General features: G+C 35.2%; 1 long non-coding RNA gene across 1 annotated transcript; it reads right to left on the bottom strand.

Annotated features, from left to right (window-relative positions):
• Positions 1–10,441: 10,441 nt before the first annotated feature.
• Positions 10,442–18,236, bottom strand: LOC130455799 (uncharacterized). The gene is made up of 4 exons (XR_008913926.1): positions 18,075–18,236; positions 17,544–17,729; positions 15,907–15,940; positions 10,442–11,127 (listed from the first exon to the last, which is right to left on the bottom strand). It is a non-coding gene; the product is annotated as an uncharacterized LOC130455799 (long non-coding RNA).
• Positions 18,237–19,015: the final 779 nt, after the last annotated feature.

The following is a 19,015-nucleotide window of genomic DNA, read 5'->3' as shown; positions in this document are numbered from 1 at the left end:
CTTATAGCCATCCTTGAATTTTCCTCAGTCTCTAAATGCAACCAATTGGCAAATCTTGTCACTTCTACTTCTACAACAACTCTTTCCTTATTCTTTTTTCTCTATATCATTGATCTATTTCAGGTCTTCTCATCTAATCTATTTTAATAACCTCCTAAATAGTCTCTTGTTTTGATTCTCATCCCTCTCTCAAACATCTAAAATTACGTTATGATAATCATCTTCCTAAGGCACAGGTCTGGACATCTCAGTGCCTGCTCAAAAACTACCACTGGCTAAAATAAAATAAAACCACTCAGCCTGGTATTTAGTTTTTTATTTATATTTTAAAATATTTTTCCATGTTTACATGATTTATTTTCTTTCCTTCTTCTCTTTCCTCCTGCCTCCCAGAGCCAACAAGCAATTTCAACGGATTGTACAATGCAATCACTTGATACCTATTTCCGTATTATTCATTTTTGCTATAGAGTGATCTTTTAAAGCCTAACCCCCAAATCACATACCCATATATACATGTGATAAGTGATGTCATATTTTTTTCTTTTGCATTTCTATTGCCATATTTCTTTTTCTCAGTGTGGTTAGCATGCTTTCACATAAGTCCTTCAAGAGTGTCCTGGCTTGTTGCATTGCTACTGGTAGCAAAGTACATTGCATTGGATTGTTCCACAGTGTTTCACTTTCTGAGTACAGTGTTCTCTTGGTTCTGCTCATTTCACTCTGCATCAGTTCATTGAAGTTCTCCCATTTCATATAGAAATCCTCCAGATCATCATTCCTTACAGCACAGTAGAATTCCTTCACTATTATATACCACAATTTGTTCAGTGATTCCCCAATTGATGGACAAACATTCATTTTCCATTTTTTGCCACCACAAGATCAGCCTGGTATTTAGATCATTCTGCCCTCATTTTTTTAAAGCATTCTATTTTATTGCCTTTCACACATTCTACATTCTATAATTTTTTTAAAAAATCCAATTCAGTGCAATGATACCTCTCTCTTTGTCTGATTATTGTCCATTGCTCATGAAATGAACTCTGTCCTCATCTGTTTCATGAATACTTCTCTTTCTAAAGGTTCAGCTTTGATGCCATCATCTTAGGGAAGCCTTTTTGATTTTTGCTAATTGTTAGTGCTCTCAACTCCTAAAATTGCCTGGTATGGACTTACCAGTGCTATGTATGGTCCACCTCCCAACATAAGCTTCCCAGGGGCAGAAATAGTTCTGTCTGGATGTAGGAGGGAACTAAAGTCTCTCTGTGCCACACTTAAATTAGCCTGCTTCCTTGATTGTAGTAACTGTTGATTCGTCATTCCTAATTACTCCTGCCCAGCTTGATTGGCTTTGTACTTGGCCTGCCTACTGGATTTCTGTCTCCTGGCTTGTGTCCCAGACTTACTCTCTTGACCTCCCCACTTACCTGACATTCTAATCCCTTTGCTCCCTCCATAATTGAATTCTTTAGTGCATGACTTGCATTTGTGAACTATGGATTCTTCTGCCCTCGTTAACCTTCCCAGAGTCATATCCCAGACAATATGTAACTGTTCTCTCTTGGTCCCATAAAAATTGTAGACTCAAAGAAAACTGTCTAAACCCCAGATAACCCTGCCTGTCCCAAGGCCTTAGGTTTATATGATACCTTATCATTGAATTTTTGTAACAACCCCCGGCAGAGCAATATTATGACTTCTACTTTACAAATAAAGAACCCCTGATCCCATGAATGAAATGATCTGCCTAAGATCACAAAGCTAATAAATAGAAGTGTCAGTGTTTGAATCCAAGTCTTCTGAGACCCGGTCATTGTAAATATTAGTATGTAGGTATTGGGAAGAAGAATAAGAGAAACTTTAAAGAAAGTCTAGAATAAAAATCAAATCAAGTGAAAAAAATCAAGACTGAAGCAGGAGTGTGAGGCTGCAAAATGTGAATTGCAGTTGTAGAAGGGGTTCACATATCAAAGATTAAGTAAAGAAATAGGCAAAATTGGAGTCAATTCCTTCTTGGGGACACCTCCTTCAACTGAGCAAATTAAACCAATTTTAGCAGCATGAAAGGTTCAAAACTCCAGCTATCCAAAGCTTCTGTCTTACTGTGTTTGAGTTTCTAATTTGCCTCAGAATGCCTTCCTCTCCACTTCTATTACATATAGATACACATCTCCCTAAATCCTTGAGGAAAATGACTATGTTTCACAGAGTAGATACTTCAGAAATATGTTTGGATCAGCAAGAAACTTCTCATTTTATTTATGGGAGAGTGAATAGAGTGCTGGACTCAGGAAGACCTTAGTTCAAATTTCCCCTTAGATGTTTATTAGTTGTATAATAATGCTGGCAAGCCCATTAACCTTTGTTTTTTTCTTCAGTTTTTTTTACCTGAAAAATAGAGATAATAACAGCATCCACTTTTCAGAGTGTTTGTAAGAATCAAACCCGATACATATGCAAAGCAATTTGCAAACCTTCAATTGCTATGTAACATATTGTTATTGTTATTATTATTATTTATGATAGAATAGAGTGGGTTCTAGGAAACATGGTTTAAAATAAAAAGTAATCATGGGTCAAAATGGTTTCTTAAGAGATTCTGATTTATACATAAGCAAATTAAGTTTGAAATGAAGAATACCATACCCTTGGAGCTCCTCCCAAAAAGATTCCCCCGGATGAACTTCTCTTCTCTTGTCTATTGATAAAGATAAGATTTTCCTTTTAAAAAAGCTTTTTGGCTCATGTTATTTCTATCCCTCTCCACATTTTAATTTCTCTGTCAATAAAATTCTTATTCCTCTCACATCTACTTTATTTAGCAGAAGTGAAATCAACTATATAAAAGCAATGTTGTTTTTATGATGTAATAGGGTGATACAGTGCTACAGATCATCATCTGATGCCATTTGTAATTATAACATCCTATTGGTCATTTAGTACTATTCTGACATAAAGCTTGTCAGGTCATTCTAGCTTTTCCTAATTCTTTTCTATTTGTGTTATTTTTTTGTCCCTAGCTTTGGAGTTAGGGCTTTTCAGTCCATAGTCCAACTTCTACACATGGCTCAAAACTCAACTTATTCTTCAGTTTCCTTGGCTCCTGGGCAAAACTAGTCTTTTTTATTTCTAGATCTTCTGTATATGCAGGTTATACTTCAGGATAAAATCTCTGTCCTGGAAGTCATGTGCCTTATCAGCTTGTCCAGTTTAATCCTAGATTTGGCCAGAAAAATCTCATTAGCTTTTCTCTTGGATAAGGACATTACATTCCTTACTCAAATTAATTGAAGTGAATTTCCTCATCACTGCCTTCCGGTTTCCTTTCTACATATATCTATTGTCTGTTGTGTTTTTCATCAACATGAATTTTCTAATAGATTATTCCCTTAGTGTTGCCACTGGTTAAATTCCACCTTATACATTCTAATTTCTTATTATTTCTCCTGGAATTTTGCTTTAAAATTCATCTTAGCTTTTTCTCTCTTCATGAATCTACCTAATCTTTCTTAGAGTACCTCTCCTTTATGAGAGATATCCTATAGCCCCCCTGAGAATTTTATAACTCACATATACCTTAACATTCTGTTTTAAATGAAGCCTATGAAAAGATCTGATTTACTTGACTCTTCATTTGTTAGTTTCACCCCCCCCCTTTTTTTCTAATAAGGTAGCAGGTGGGAAGAGGAGAAAATAGATTTCTGTTAATTAAAAAATTGAAATGTAATTAAAATTTACTAAGTGATTTTTTGGACTTAGGCTTTATACATGATAAAGATAATTCTGATCATATCCAGAAATGTTTCTGTTGTCTTTTATTATGAAAAAGAACCTTTGAAATATCTAAAACCTCCCTTTCCTGGCCTAATATTTGCATTTTTGCATCACTCCCTACCCCCAGCTTGTCAATCAGTAATCCACTTAACATTAATATGGTACTATTCTGAAGGTGACAGGAATCTACTCACTGCTTTCATCTCAAGTGTGAAATAAAGAAAACTCTTAAAACTGCCTTCATATGTATCAAATCATCTTTAATAGGAAACCAAGTCTCAATCTAAAATTAGCCATGACTTAAAATGAATATATTTCATTCAAGAACTAGCCAAGCAACTTAAGTTCACACATAGGTATATATGCCTGATATCTGTTCCTTTCCTGAGCAGAAGTATTGATGGAGGGATTCAAAAGAACATCTGAAAGGGTAGCAGAAACAGGAAAGAGAGGGAAAGCAGGTTGAGACTTGAAAAGCTGAAAATCTACTTTCCTTGTTCACAGTTTTGACTGAAGTGAATACTTGTTGTTACATCTTCTCCCTCTTTTTAATCATAAAACTCTTCTTCCACATCATGTAATTCATGCATAACCTGAGTTATACAACATGAGACTTTGAGAGCAATGGTGACTTTTTTCTTATATACAGAGCATCACTCTTCCCTCTCCTTATTTTCTTCCAGTTTTTATTGCTCCTTCACTAAGAAAATTGTCTTGGGAAAATAGAGGAAATTATTAAAGAGAGTGAAGATAGAACACAATTTTATGGTTAGATTTACAAATTTAATTCTACAAACTGTAATATAGGTCAGTAAGAGAAATTACACCCACCCACATTGGTGAATTGGGGAGGAGATAAAAGGTTGAGAGAATGAGAGGGGAGAAGAGGTTGATCTTCCTCTCTCTTCCCCTCGCCATAGACAACCTGAGTTTGTCTACTTGGGGGACAGAATATGTTTCCTCAGAGAATGGGGTTGGGAGGTAGAGGTTAAGGACTAGAGGAGAGGGCTTTAGGGAAATGACCTACTGCCTCCCTTCTTGATCTTAGTTATTGTTGAGAGGCAGGATAGATTTTCCTGCCACTGGATCTTCTCAGTACCCCAACTACCACTTTTCCTAAGATCTAAGTTCACTCCTCATCCCTGGTCTTGAGCTAATCCTCCTCTTTGGGGAGAGGTATGGTTCTCTACAAATCTTTAGTCCCCTTCTTTGGTGTCAGAAAGTAGGCAGATTTGATCTAACTAATAACACTTTAGGAGAGAACCACACAGGGAAGGGAAATTGAAAGTTGAGTATGGAAGGTGGGTAGCAGGAGTCCCTAGAGACTGGCAGACTTACCCCAATCCAAATCTTGGGGGTCCAGGTCCTCAGCCTTGACCCCCTCTTCTGGTCAGCTGCTGGTTGTCCCTACTCTTGAACTAGTCTGATTAAATTGCTGGAGTTCAGGACAAATTGGTGATAGAGAAGTGGAGAAAATCCTTGTAGAGGATTTTCTCAATAGATGGCTTCTTTCAAAGTCCAATCTACAATGTTTGAGATGAGCAAAAGACTTCCAGGGATCACTAGGAAGCAGTTAGTGTCCAGAGAAAGACCTACAACCTCTGAGATCCTATTGTCAGGCTCTCAGCTAAAGGAGTGAGAGTTGAAGTGGCATTTTTGAGTTCTACTCAGCCTCTGTTCTCACCCTGGAATCCTGGATCTCTTCCTTTCTGTCCCTCCCCCACTTGGGCTGCTTCTTGCTTCACTGGATTAGATGTCCTTCTTTTGCATATTTCTCTTTTTTGCAAATTCTTCTCTTATAAAAGTATATAGCAAACTGGAAAATTGAGATACAAGAAGAATTCTGAAAGAGCAAAGATGTGGGAATGGAAAAGAGGAACATAGACAATAAAATGAAGAGAGAATGCAAAGCAAGATATGTAAGTGATCATAACAAAAATTAAAAAGCTTCCGTTGATCAGCAGTAAAAATAGAGCCCAGTGTTTTGTGGGCAAGATGATCACATATTTAAAGAGAAATGAGCATTGGTGAACCAAAGGGCATGGTTAGTGAACAGAATTCTCCTTGTGGCCTAACAGAAATAATTGTCATCCATTATATTACACTTTTTTGTTGCTGTTATCACAAATGAAAGGGTAAGAAAAGGTGACTATATGTCATATTCATTATTTAGGAACCATTCTGATAATCTTGTAAAAATATTTAAAATGTCAACAACTCTTCTTTTGTTTAGTTATGTAAGTATGTGTGTGCATATGTGTGTAAGTATATGTGTGCATATACCTGCCTGTATTCATATGTGTACACATTAATATATACATGTACATATGTGTATGTATAAACACATGCACACGCATCTAATTAGTGCATTGTGCATGCTTAATGCATTGTGAGAGTGCCTGTGTGTGGAAGTGTGTATATGCACACATAGATGTCCATACAAACATGGACACATGGGGTACACTCATACATTTTATTATGATTTTGCTGATGGGCTAAAGACTAATATGAAAATATGCCAGAATATATGGAGATTTTAATTTAGAACATCATCAACAGAGCTCTAATCCAAGTTGTTCACAAATAATTTTTTATACTGAATTCTTTTGAAACTTGTCTCATTATTTATGTGTACCTATCACTCCATCAATCCATCTGTCTATCTATCTATCTATCTATCTATCTATCTATCTATCTATCTACTTTAGCAAATAAACCAGAAGTAAGTTTTCCTTTTTTGTATTACCAGTGGACAGTGCATCTCATATATTAGTCAAAGAAATATGATTTTTATGAATAATAATACAGAATTTCTATAATTGGTCTTCCCATACTGGTTTTTTATATTTTTGAATTAAAAAAAAAAGTTCTTTGAACTCTTTTGAAGTTCTTTAGAAAAAGAGAACTCTAAAGATAAAGGAGAGGGTTAAGAAAGATGAGATCATTAAAATAGGGCTCCAGCAGAAAAGGTGGAACTGATATAAGAACCAAAGAGAATCAAAGTAATTTAGCATTGATTCAGGTAAGATTTTGATGACAGGCATGGAAGAGGATTTCTGACTCATTATTTAGAGATCCATGAAACAGAAGAAGTCTATTGTCTTTTCATATCATTGGGTCTTTGCTTTTAGAAGTTAAACTTGATGTGAACTGTGAAAACAAATTACATCGATCAGAAAAATTCCATATTTGGTTGTGTTTTCATATAGAAATTGAACTCTTCAGACGTGTAAGTTTCTACCAGTAGGCATGTACAAATCTTAAAATCTATATAGGATAAATTTTCACCTCACATGGTATTCTTAAAAAGTTTTGAGAAGCACAGTAGAAATTAAAGTATAAGCCACAGCCAATTGTCAATATAAGCATGGAATTTAGGGCATGGCTAATCCATTTAAGCCTAAGCATATTTCTGCACAATGAACAAATATAAAAATCAAATGGAGTCAGACAGATTTGAATTACAAGCCTATGAAGAGAATGTTTTCACTTTAATCATTTTAATTTCCTTTATTGTTGTCAAAAGTACTTACAGAGAAACCAAAACCAGCTGAAATGAATTGCAGTGGACTAAAGAAATTAAATAATCAACAAAGAAAAAAACACTACCAGGCCACTGTGACACCCATTTGAAAAGAATCACATTCTTGATACTTCATGTAGCAAATGTGGAGTCACTTAAGCTTTCAGTACTTAATTTTCCCAATTGTCTTGTTAGATTGTCGTAAGTACTTGCAGATTAATTGTAAAGAACTCTGAGATGCTTGAATAGAAAGCATTGTATAATTTTAAAGCACTACTATCTCTATAGTTCCCTTACACTCAAATAACTTACAAATAGATTTGTTTCTCATTGTTCACTTTTAAAATAGCAATGATATCATATTTCTTATAATCATATATTTCCATCAGAAATACTGTTCTCAGTCTTGCTCATTGAACTTTATAGTAGCAATCAATTGATCAATAAATAAACATTTACTAAGTAGCTACAATGTTCCTGGAACTATACTAAGCACTAGGGATTAAACAAAAAGGGACAAAATATATGCGCTATCCTCAAAAATACCATATACTGAGAGAGACTACATCCAAACAAATATATGTATACGAATGCATCCTGATTCTATCAGAGAACTATATGCAAGATGAAAGGGTAAATAGGAAATAATTAAATGAGAAAAGGCAGTAGAGTTAAAAGAGTTTGGAGGCTTCATAAAAGCTCATCAGTGTGAGAGACAGAAAAAGAATCCTTTACATGCACCAATAGCTTTAAATCTTTATCTAACAGAGAAGCCTGTTGCACCACTGTCAAATCGACATCTATCTTTTCTATGAAAATGGCAAATCTAAAGCTTACATGTAGTCAAATGCTCTCCCATTTGTCTAGAGTGTCTAGAGACAAACTCTAGACACACACACAAACAGATAAACAGATATTCATAAAAGTTAAGTTTCTTGTTCATGTTTTTACAAAGTAGCTTGTCAATAACATTGTCAGCATTTGACCCAAGTTTTCTGGCTTCATGATCAAGTTCTACTACAACACAAGTAAAATTGTCCAGTTTCATTTGAAAAATAATCATTTTTATCAATTTGATGAGTAAAAACTTAATTCCCAGTTGTTTTACTTCATGTTTCTTTAATTATCTTCTCTGTGGTACCATTATTATAGTATCACATGACCTGGATTGCTGGAGACAGTTATAGAGTAGCATAGGCCCTACCAGAGCTGAAAAGATTTTGAGTACAGCCCAATAGATGGTGGGGAAAAAAGGCAGAAGAAATCCAGCACTTTGCTAATACGAAAAACTACAAACAATTTTTCAGTGCCCTCAAGACTGTCTATGGGCCATTAAAACCCACCACCACTCCCTTGCTATCCTCTTATGGTGACACTCTCATAAAAGATAAAAAAGGCATCAGCAACAGGTGGGTCCCATGCCCCATGTGCCACAAACTGTGCGCCTCAGCCATTGGACTCCAAAGCCACATGAGGGTACACCGTAGATGAAACTGCACAAAGACAATAGTCATTCTCAGTCACCAAGAGACTACTACTACAGCCCAACAGTTGTTTTTCTTTGGTGGACAAATTAAGTTAAGTGAAAAAGACAAAGAAATACGTGGCCTTTTCATGCACTTACTCAAATACATGTACATAAATATATAATTATATAGAGTATTACATATGTAGTCACATAAATTCATTGACTTTACTAATAATTACAAAATACTTTGTTTAAAAAATGTCATTTTTTTCCTGATAGGCTTCTTCTCTCATATATTTTGTTAGAGCAAGTCTTGAAGACACCTTTACCCAATGTGAAGTGTACATATCATATCTGAGACTAAATCTTTGGATGGAACCATGTTTTGTCTTTATGTCATTGGAATACTTGTATTCCATTGTGGTGATATATACACTTTGTGCTGTCAAAAGTGTATGATCATTTAGGGGTTAACTGGAATCAATTTAAGGGACTTCCACACTTAACATTTGTCAGTTTCCAGCATCAGACAGCCCAACACCTAATCCCTATCCCCATCCTCACAGCTTTACAGATGGCATCAATGATGGACTAGAGGGATATGAATCATATTTCAAAGTGTGAAATGTAGTACAGCTGGTAATGTCAAAAGAATTTCTCTAAGAATTGTCATATTGAAATGATCCACATTAGTTAGAGCATTTTAAATTCCTTGATTATAATAGAATGGCTGCAGGAATATGTGTATAAGCAAGGAAGAAAATATGATTAACAGAAAGGTAAAGGGGACCTGAAGCATGACACAGGTGACAAAAAGGAATAAAATGAGGAAAGAGCCAGAGTAAGACTACTAGTCATGACCTCTAAATCCTACACACACAGTTATAATTAGTGTGCACAGTAGAAAACAATGCACATAACTCACAGGTCCTTTTCTGCTTAAGAAGAGATGTAGCTAACTCTTGATTATTCAGAGTGACAAAGAAAAAGCTCAACATATGCTTCATAATTTGCATATTTTGTAATATAATTTGCATTTGTACTTATCCCTGATTTTGGGTGATACACTGTATTCTAAATCTTTCCTATCATCTTGTATAATCAAGAATTGATAGCACCCTCTTTGTCATATTCTTATGTCAAAGCATGAGAATGCAACACTGATCAAAGATGAGAACTGATTTCTTAAAGAAGTTATTCCTGTTCTGTATTTTGGTACTAAAGGAACCATTAGAGAAATTTGTCTGAGTCTTTTCTGCTGATATTACTTCATGTGTTCCTTAAATTTATCCCAGAATTGCTCTCAAGTGCTGAATATCTTCTTAGAAATTAGGACCTTTTTAAGAAGTAATTGCTTTGCCCCCCAGAAATAATCAGATTAGTAAATTAAAGTGATAAATTTTGATTCCATTAAATTATTTGGCATAGCTTATCCAAAAGTTGGTGTCCTTTGTTATCATTGTTTTTTTTTCCTTGAAAACTTAATTTGAAATGGCTCACACATGGACTTGTGAAGCAACATTAAATGATAAATACCAATGTGTGAAATGAAGGTGTCTAATCTGTTATTTTAAGGATTGATGTTATATTTGTTTTCACCTAACATATTAATTAAAGAACTGTTAAAGGAAGTAGAGAGTATGATTTATATGAGATTAGTTGGGTAAGAGAAAATGATGTCAAATGTGAAAATTCAATAATAAAAGGTAAGACCCATTGATCAAATATCATGGAGGAGAAATGCATTTTTAAAAGAATATACTTTTATTATTACTAGAAACTTCCTAAAGTCAGGAAATATCATTTAAAAAAATGTATCCTATTTTTCTATTAAAGACTCTTAAGAGAGAAGTACATTAACATTATTTCAAGACTCTGTCATCTTCCCTGGAGAGAATAGCATGTGGCAAACCTATGTGTCAATGGGGATGAAACATCCTTTTTCCCCAAAAAGGGAAATATTTCAGCATTTTTCATTTCTGAAGATCACTCTGTGTAGCATATTCAGACAGATTCATCGAAGTCCCCAGAATCCTCTGATAAGGCACTTGGGATTTGGAGACACATCGCACAGAGGCCAGTGAACACGACATTTAAATCAAGCATTTTTAAAACTTGGAAGGACATTATTTCTTTAGCATCTGAGCTAACAGTCTCTGAAAAAATATCTATTCTGTATTGGTCTGTTTTCTTGCTGACCAATGCTGCTGTCTTTCCAGGTTTAGGGAACCAAGTATGGGTTTTGAAACTCTTTGCTAGGCAACTCATGGAGCTAAACAATTTATTTGATTTATGATAGCTTGGTCTTCTTAGAGTTAACTGAGAAAATATTTTGTAGTACGATAGCTTGTTGGAGGTTCTGCAGAGGCAAAAACAAACAAACAAACAAACAAACAAGAAAAAATCTACATTGAATAACAGAAGAATCAAGTGTCCAGGCAAACTAGAATAACTCTTAAGGTTTCAGTTAAGAAAAATTTCATAAAATCTATTTTCAATTGATCATTTTTAGTGTTCAAAATATAACTATCATAATATTTTAGCAGTAGGGATATGACTTAATTTTTTGCTGATGAAGCTTTTAAAAAGGTTTTTTTTTTAATTTTAAAATTACCACTAAATTTTCAAACCAAGATTTCCTGACAAAAATATTCAAATTACAAATAATATTTAACAGTTGCACATTCATCTATGAATCGTAAAAAAAAAAATACGGGGACTTTAGGCTAGAAAATATGTCTTGCTTTTTGAAGGCTGAACTAAGAACAGGCTAACCTTGATAGTTTAATGCTTTTTACTGACCTAATTGATATTAATTTAATTCTTATTTTTTGAAGATTCACATGTATAAATGAAGTGGGCATCACTGACTCTTCCGTCTCCTATATTTCCAATATTTAATCTACTGCCATGTTAGTAAACCAATTAACATGAATTTAATGAGCAATTACTATCTACGAGGCACTGTGCTGTGTGTTAAAGAGATTTAAACAAAAATAAAAATGAAACAATCTCTATCCTTAAGTAGCTTACATTATGTCAAGGGGGATAACATTTACAGGGTGTGTGTGTGTGTGTGTGTGTGTGTGTGTGTGTGAACTAGAGTATTGGTAGTATGAGTGGGAAGGAGGATGTAAGAAATATTCTAGAGGGAGAATTGGGTCATCCCTTTTGCCTTTTAAAATCTTTAATTTCTTTTGAAATTCAGGTCCAGGACAATTTCTTATGATTCCTTTTCTGATACTGCTCTTTTGTCTCTCCTGTATGCCATGCCTACCTCTAGATCTCTGTCTCTGTCTCTCTCTCTGTACATATACACACATACCTATGCAGACATAGAGAGGAATATTTGAGAGGAATTTTAAAGGAAACAATGGATTTTAAAAAGCAAAGGAAACGAGTCACTTTTCCCTCTCTAACAACCCTCACATCGTCCCTCCTCTTCATGACTACTTCCACTCTAGTTGTTGTCCTCTCTTCTCAACTTCCCCAATGTAAACTCAAGAACTTTCCCATAGACTGACATCTATTGCCATCTGGAATTCTCCCCGACACCTCAAACTCAGCATATACAAAGTGGGAAACTACCACCTTAGTTCAGGACCTCCCCTGCTCTTTCCTAAACAATTAGAATTGCTGTTGAATGGTTCAGTCATGTCCAACTCCGCAATGCCATAGGCCATAGCATGCCAATACTGTCCATGGGGGCTTCTTCACAAAAATATTGAAGTGATATGTTCTTTCCTCATCCAGAGGATTAAGGCAAATGGATCAAGTACCATGCTCAGGGTCACTCAGCTAGTGTCTGAGAACAGATTTGAATTCAGGTCTTCCTGACCTTTTCCCAACACTATCCACAGAGCCATGGAACTGTCCCAGGCTATAACAACAGCCTTATTCTTTTAATTGTTATCACTTGATCACTGGTCGTCTGGATTCAAAGTCCAGCATCTCCCTCTCATTTAGTATTTCCTTACTAACACAGTTCCTAAATTTATCTGCTTTTTTTCCCCTTCTCTTTCAGATGAACAGTTTTCTTTTTTAATGTTAGCCATTATTTCCTCGCCTATTTTACTCATGTAGCAAATAAACACCCTAGTAACCATTTACTTCTTCCTCATTGGAAATCTTTTATGAATTTTCCAGTTAGTTTGTATACATGTTTAGTTTGTATATGTCCAAGTTCCTGATTTAGGAAGTTTCTTATCATTGTTTTCTGATGGAAGAGAAGAATGTTTTGCTTGTATTTTTCCCCAATAGGGAAAAAAGTGCTTAATTTTGCCAAGTAGACAGATTTTTGATGAATTAAAATTTCCTTTTTTTTTTTGGCACATCACATTCACATTTCCCCTTTTGTTTCTTATCTTGATAGAAATAATTTTAAGAGGTTCTTTTTTTTTTTGTAAATGACTCATTGAAGCTCTAAAGATTTAGGACTATTTTTTAAGGAATTAGTAATTCCTTCTTTCTAAGTTTTATGGATTCTGTTAACCTATACAACCATATCTTGTTTTTTATAATTCTAAGAAATTAGAAAGGGGTGTGATTTCCTGAATTCTGATATTCAAACTCTTTGTCTTCCACTTTTTTTCTGGGAGATTCATAAGTGTCAAGTTTTCTCAATGAGCCCTATTCACTTGTTTTGTGATCTTCATGTGAAAATGTATTAAATATTTTCAATTTGTTCTATTTAAAATGTCCTAAATATCATTTTTCGGCTGCACACTCATTTGACTTTGCTGACAACACCTGGTGACATATTATGGTATAAACTGTAATGTATTGTAATATTCTGAGGCCAACATGTGATTCTTTTAAACAGGACTTGATCCTATATCTCTGTTTGTTTTTCATTTTAGGTAAAAGGATATAAGTCTGACCTTGTGAAGCTCAAAAGGTTAAGAGAACAAGCTTTAGGGCATTCTAGCATTCCATCATCTGTGCATCATTATTTTGCAGCTAGATTAGCATCAATGCCCACAAGGGGTGAGGACTGACCTTCATATATGACTTTGGAGATTCAACCCAGCAATAGCTGATACAAAGACTCCTCTGATTACCATACTTCATTTGAATAAAAATTTAACATAATCAATGCTAGATAGAAACTGTACAAAGTATGAGCCCAGAAATAAAGATGAAATAGGGGATAGAGTATAACCCTGATATGGTGGGAAGAATAGTTGGACTTTTCTTAGCATATATATTGGAAGTACATATTCCTGTGTAACGCTGAAGATTTTTTTTTAACCTTGTTTAAATATTTGTTTTTACCTCATCTGCAGTTCTATCTTTCATCTGGAGCTTTGTCAGAGAACCCACTGTTTTACTAAGATTTTCCATCAATTGTTCCAAACTATAGAGTTTTTGTTACTTCTGTTGTTCTTCCAGTTGTTAATTTTAATTCCATCTCCATAGTATAAAAATTAAAATTAAATATCAAATAATAAAATATTATTTTGAAATCAAATAATAAAGAAGATCACAAAATAAAGACCACATGCTCATGGCTGATTAGCCCATTTAAAATCCCCATGCTTAATATGAAAAAGTGTTCTAAATCTCTTATAATCAGAGAGATGCAAATCAAAACAACCTCAAGGTAACATCTCACACCTAGCTGATTGGTTAACATGACAGCAAAGGAAAGTAATGAATGCTGGAGGGGATGTGGCAAAGTCAGAACATTAATGCATTGCTGGTGGAGTTGTGAATTGATCCAGCCATTCTGGCGGGCAATTGGGAACTATGGCCAAAGGGTGATAAAAGACTGTCTGCCCTTTGATCTAGACATAGCACTGCTGGGTTTGTACCCCAAAGAGAGAATAAGGAAAAAAGATATGTACAAGAATATTCATAGCTGCACTCTTTGTGGTGGCAAAAAATTGGAAAATGAGGGGATGCCCTTCAATTGGAGAATGGCTGAACAAATTGTGGTATATGTTGATGGAATACTATTGTCCTCAAAGGAATAATAAAGTGGAGGAATTCCATGGGAACTAGAATGACCTCCAGGAATTGATGCAGAGCTAAAGGAGCAGAACCAGGAGAACATTAGCCACAGGGACTGATATACTGTGGTACAATCGAATATAATGGACTGCTCCATTAGTGGCAATGCAGTGATCCTGAACAACTCTGAGGGATCTATGAGAAAGAACACTATCCACATTCAGAGGAAAAACTGTGGGAATAGAAACACAGAAGAAAAACAACTGATTGATTACATGAGTCAATGGGGATATGTTTGGGAAAGAATATGATTCTTATAACCAAGGAATAATGTTCTAAATTGACAAAATAAAGAAAAAAAAGCCATGCTTAGTTTAGCACCACCACCATGCTGGTTGCAAGTCCAAGAAAAAACCCCAGAGGACTACCTACTCGCTAATATCCTCTGTTTACAGGAAGTACATAATGGCAGGAAGTCAGTGGGCTCCTGGGAAATGTAGTACTTTTTTCAATTTTACATTCACCCTGAGATCCATGGAAAACTGGTATGTCCAATGGATCTTGTAAACATAACCAACTTTGAAATTATAATAATTTGGGGATAAAAGAAAAAAGAAAAAACACATGATTGCTAGGCACATTGATGAAAAGCCAGTTGGGGGCAATCCCCTTCAGCATGAGAGTATACATACAAAACAAATGCATTCAACCCCACACAGTTCAAATCACCACATCCCAAAGTTCACTCTGGATCTTCTTGTGCAGTATGTGGTCTGTGGAGGCATGTTCATGGTGCCTTCTCCAAACAGTTCAATTTCTGGATTCAGAGACGTAACATGCTTCTTAACCTAAAATTACTCTCAAAAGAATTTAAACTTTGTATTTTAGAATGATAATGCATTCCCTCACCCTGAAGAGGGTGTTGAAAAACACAGGGATCACTTAGGGATACATGGCTGAGTTATGAGTTATATGAATCAATTGACAAGAGAAATCAAAAACATCAAAAAAAAATCAAGATAAAAGAGAAAAAAATAACTTCAGGATGAAATATAGACTATAAAAGTCTTATGTATAAAAATTTTACGTATAGGAAAATAACCCTATAATAGGTTCTTGAATCAGGGCCCAATTAAAGTGATTTCCCACAAGTCTATAGGACAAAGTGCAGTAATATTTCACTTACCCATTTTCAGCCAAGACTACAGGTAGTTTCCAAACTATAAAAAAGAAAAGGGACTAGATTATTGGAGCAAATAGTAGATAGGATGGAGCCACAATAATCAATGTCATGTATTTTATATAGAGTGTGTGCTATAATAGGGAAGATATGCATTTAACACATGTTAAACAGCTACAACCTCGAATCTCACACATGATTAAGGCCTTGCATTCTTTGAGCAGAATGTCATCAATTCACATGGGATTGGTTTGGTCTCTTTGACTTTGTGCTCTATTGGCACTATGCAAGTAGCTTTTTACTTCTTTGGCACTGTGCAATGGCTCTTTTGGTATTCCCTTCTCCTGGAATCAGACAGAATCATTTAGCAAATTTCCATAATTTTTTAAACAATCAATGACATCATTTTTATTGTCAAAAGCTTTTTGGGTATGTATTAATATTAAAGCAAATCTATATTTTAACTTATATCACTGCAAAATCAAAAAAGATAAAGAAAATCTCAATATTGGTGACATATGCTTCAAATACAAAAAGGAGAGAAAAAATAAAACTGAAATAGTATATTGTACATGCAAGCAAAAATAATAATAGTTTTAACAATCAAAAATATATAGTTCACAATTATTGTGTCAGCTAAGGAAAGGTAGAATACAAAGGTTCCCCCCGCCCAAATGAGATCCATTTCCTTTTCAAACTTGGCCATGATCCACTGTTTAGAAAGTAACAGTTTTTAATAATAGTACAACAGGTAATGCACATTCAAGAAGTATCAAAATCCCCAAAGTTATAATAACCCATTTAATGACAATAGAAAACAAAACCACTAGTATATTTTACATGAGTCTGCTGTATGACATTTAAAGCTAATGGATACTTGTCACAGGTTTTTCAGGTTTAGTAAAACTTTCAAACTTGGTTGAGATATTTTTAAACTAAGTAAAACTTATTTGGGTCTAGAACATTACTAAGAAATCTAGATTGTTCTGGTGGAAGTAAATTAAACTGAAGAGTAACAAATGAGATATGCTTCATCTTGGGAATTATCCAGAGGTACCATGCCCTGGGATCGACTTCCCAGCTCCTTTTGTATGAGACTGTTGTGTCCCATCTGTTCACATTTTTACAAATGCAGGAGGTGGGGATTATAATTGTACTTCACTTCAGGTTCTAAAATGGACCCTTTACCTCTTTTACAAATAACTCAGAGGCAGGCAAAATGATCCATCAGAGTTGTTGAAAAAAAAAATGTAAAATCCATGTCTAAAGACCCCTTAAAAACAATTTGAGATATTTAGCTCATTAAATTCTCCAAAGGTTGTTAACCAGGTTAACAGAGTCTATAATCACCAATGTGACAATTTAACAAAGCCAAAATGGAAGAAAAGGGTGGTTATGGACGTTTACAATATTTTAGAATATTTTGTTAAGTAGTTACTGGGAAAAAGTAACAGAACATATATATATATATATATATAGTTAAAACAGTAGATTAAACTGATTCAGTGTAACAGAATAGGATTGAATACATTAATAAATGAACAAAATTAAATCTTAAAGCAGATAATCAGCAAAATACAAAAAATACAGAAAACTACAGACTATATAAAACAATGTGGTCTGAAAAGGCTTAAAATTTTCACCTCAAGTCTCTTTAAGTTCCTTTCTATCCATCCAGATTCCTTTTGTCAGATTTTTTGGCTCTTCCATAGTGAGGGAGAATTCCTTGCTGAACATGGTGAGGAGGAATCCCAAATTGGATGAATCTTAGAGACTGAGCAGGCCCAAATGGCAAAGGATTGTAGGAAGATGAGTTTTTTCCCCTGAATCTTATGCAAGATAAGTGAAAGGATTAGTGCACTCATAAAAAAAAAAAAATCCTAAAGCAAGAAGCTGTTTGAAATAGGTAATGGATTGCTCTTTCATAGAATGAGCCTTGCTTATAATTCACTTCCTGTTTGGAAGAGTAACTTCCTTCTTCCCTTTGTGATATTGAAATAACTTTAAAAGACTGATATATATTAATTCATGGTCGCCAGGGAATTCAACTTTGTAATTCCCTAAATGAAACATTGAAGTCAGAATGGAGTTTATGGTGGTTTAATCACAATGGGAGTAAGAAAAAGGAGAGGGAGAGAAGGAGAGAAGAGGAAAGGGAAAGAGGTTAACTCAACCTTTTGGCCGAGCCAGAGGGAGGTTAGGCCTGGAAGGCCAAGGTAGTAAGGAGAATCAGTCCTTGACTGAGGTGACCAATCTGAAGGAAGCTGTCTGAGGGCCTCCTCCCTGCTCAAGCTTCTAGCACAAACTGCCGCCCAGCTCTGTCCACAGGAAGTGAGCGAATTCCAGAGCCTGCTTTCTACGTCACTTCCTCTGCCTCACAAGTACCAATGGTAGCTCAAGCTTGGCTTAGGACAGCCCAGGTGGTCAGTTAGTCATCTCTGATTTGTCATTGACTAGTATTTGCCCCTGCAGCGTGGGTGTATACAATTTTTTGGGTGCTATACCAAGCAAGATGGAGATTCCAAAACTCACAATCCCCCCTGATGATGATTGGGGGACTAGTCTCCCCAATTGATCATTAAACATAAGCATCCTGCACCCCAAAAATTCTAACTGCAAGTGTATACAAAATTTTACCCACTAAGAGGAAAACTACAATAGTTGTAGATTAGAGGAAATAGAGGAGAGAGAAAGACAGCAAACCAATGTTTTGTTGGATGCATTGACAAAAGCCAATTAGGGGGCAGTCCCCTTTGTTATAAGAGTGTACATTCAAAAAAATGTTCAATCAACTGCATCCCAAGGTTCATTCTGGATCTTCCTGTAGTGAAAGGGTTTAGATATCTTTCTGCAAACAGTTCATTCTCTGGGTTCAGTCAGTTAGCAAGCTTCTTCTCTGAAGATCTATCTCGAACAAAATTTAAATCTTGGATTTTATGAAAATACACCTTCTCCCCTGAGGAAAAAATGCTAGTTTCCCCAGCCACATGGAGAGGGAGTTAGGAGGCTAATCATTGCTTAAGGAAAATATACCCCAGTTTTTACCAGCTTCCTGGAGAGCAGATCCAAGTACTCCTAGATTCTCAGCAGCAGCTACCAGTAGCCCAGTAGGAAC

Source organism: Monodelphis domestica, chromosome 8 (assembly GCF_027887165.1).
Source record: "Monodelphis domestica isolate mMonDom1 chromosome 8, mMonDom1.pri, whole genome shotgun sequence".
NCBI lineage: Eukaryota > Metazoa > Chordata > Mammalia > Didelphimorphia > Didelphidae > Monodelphis > Monodelphis domestica.
The sequence above is the reverse complement of the archived record's forward strand: the minus strand, read 5'-3'. Positions and strand labels throughout refer to the sequence as shown.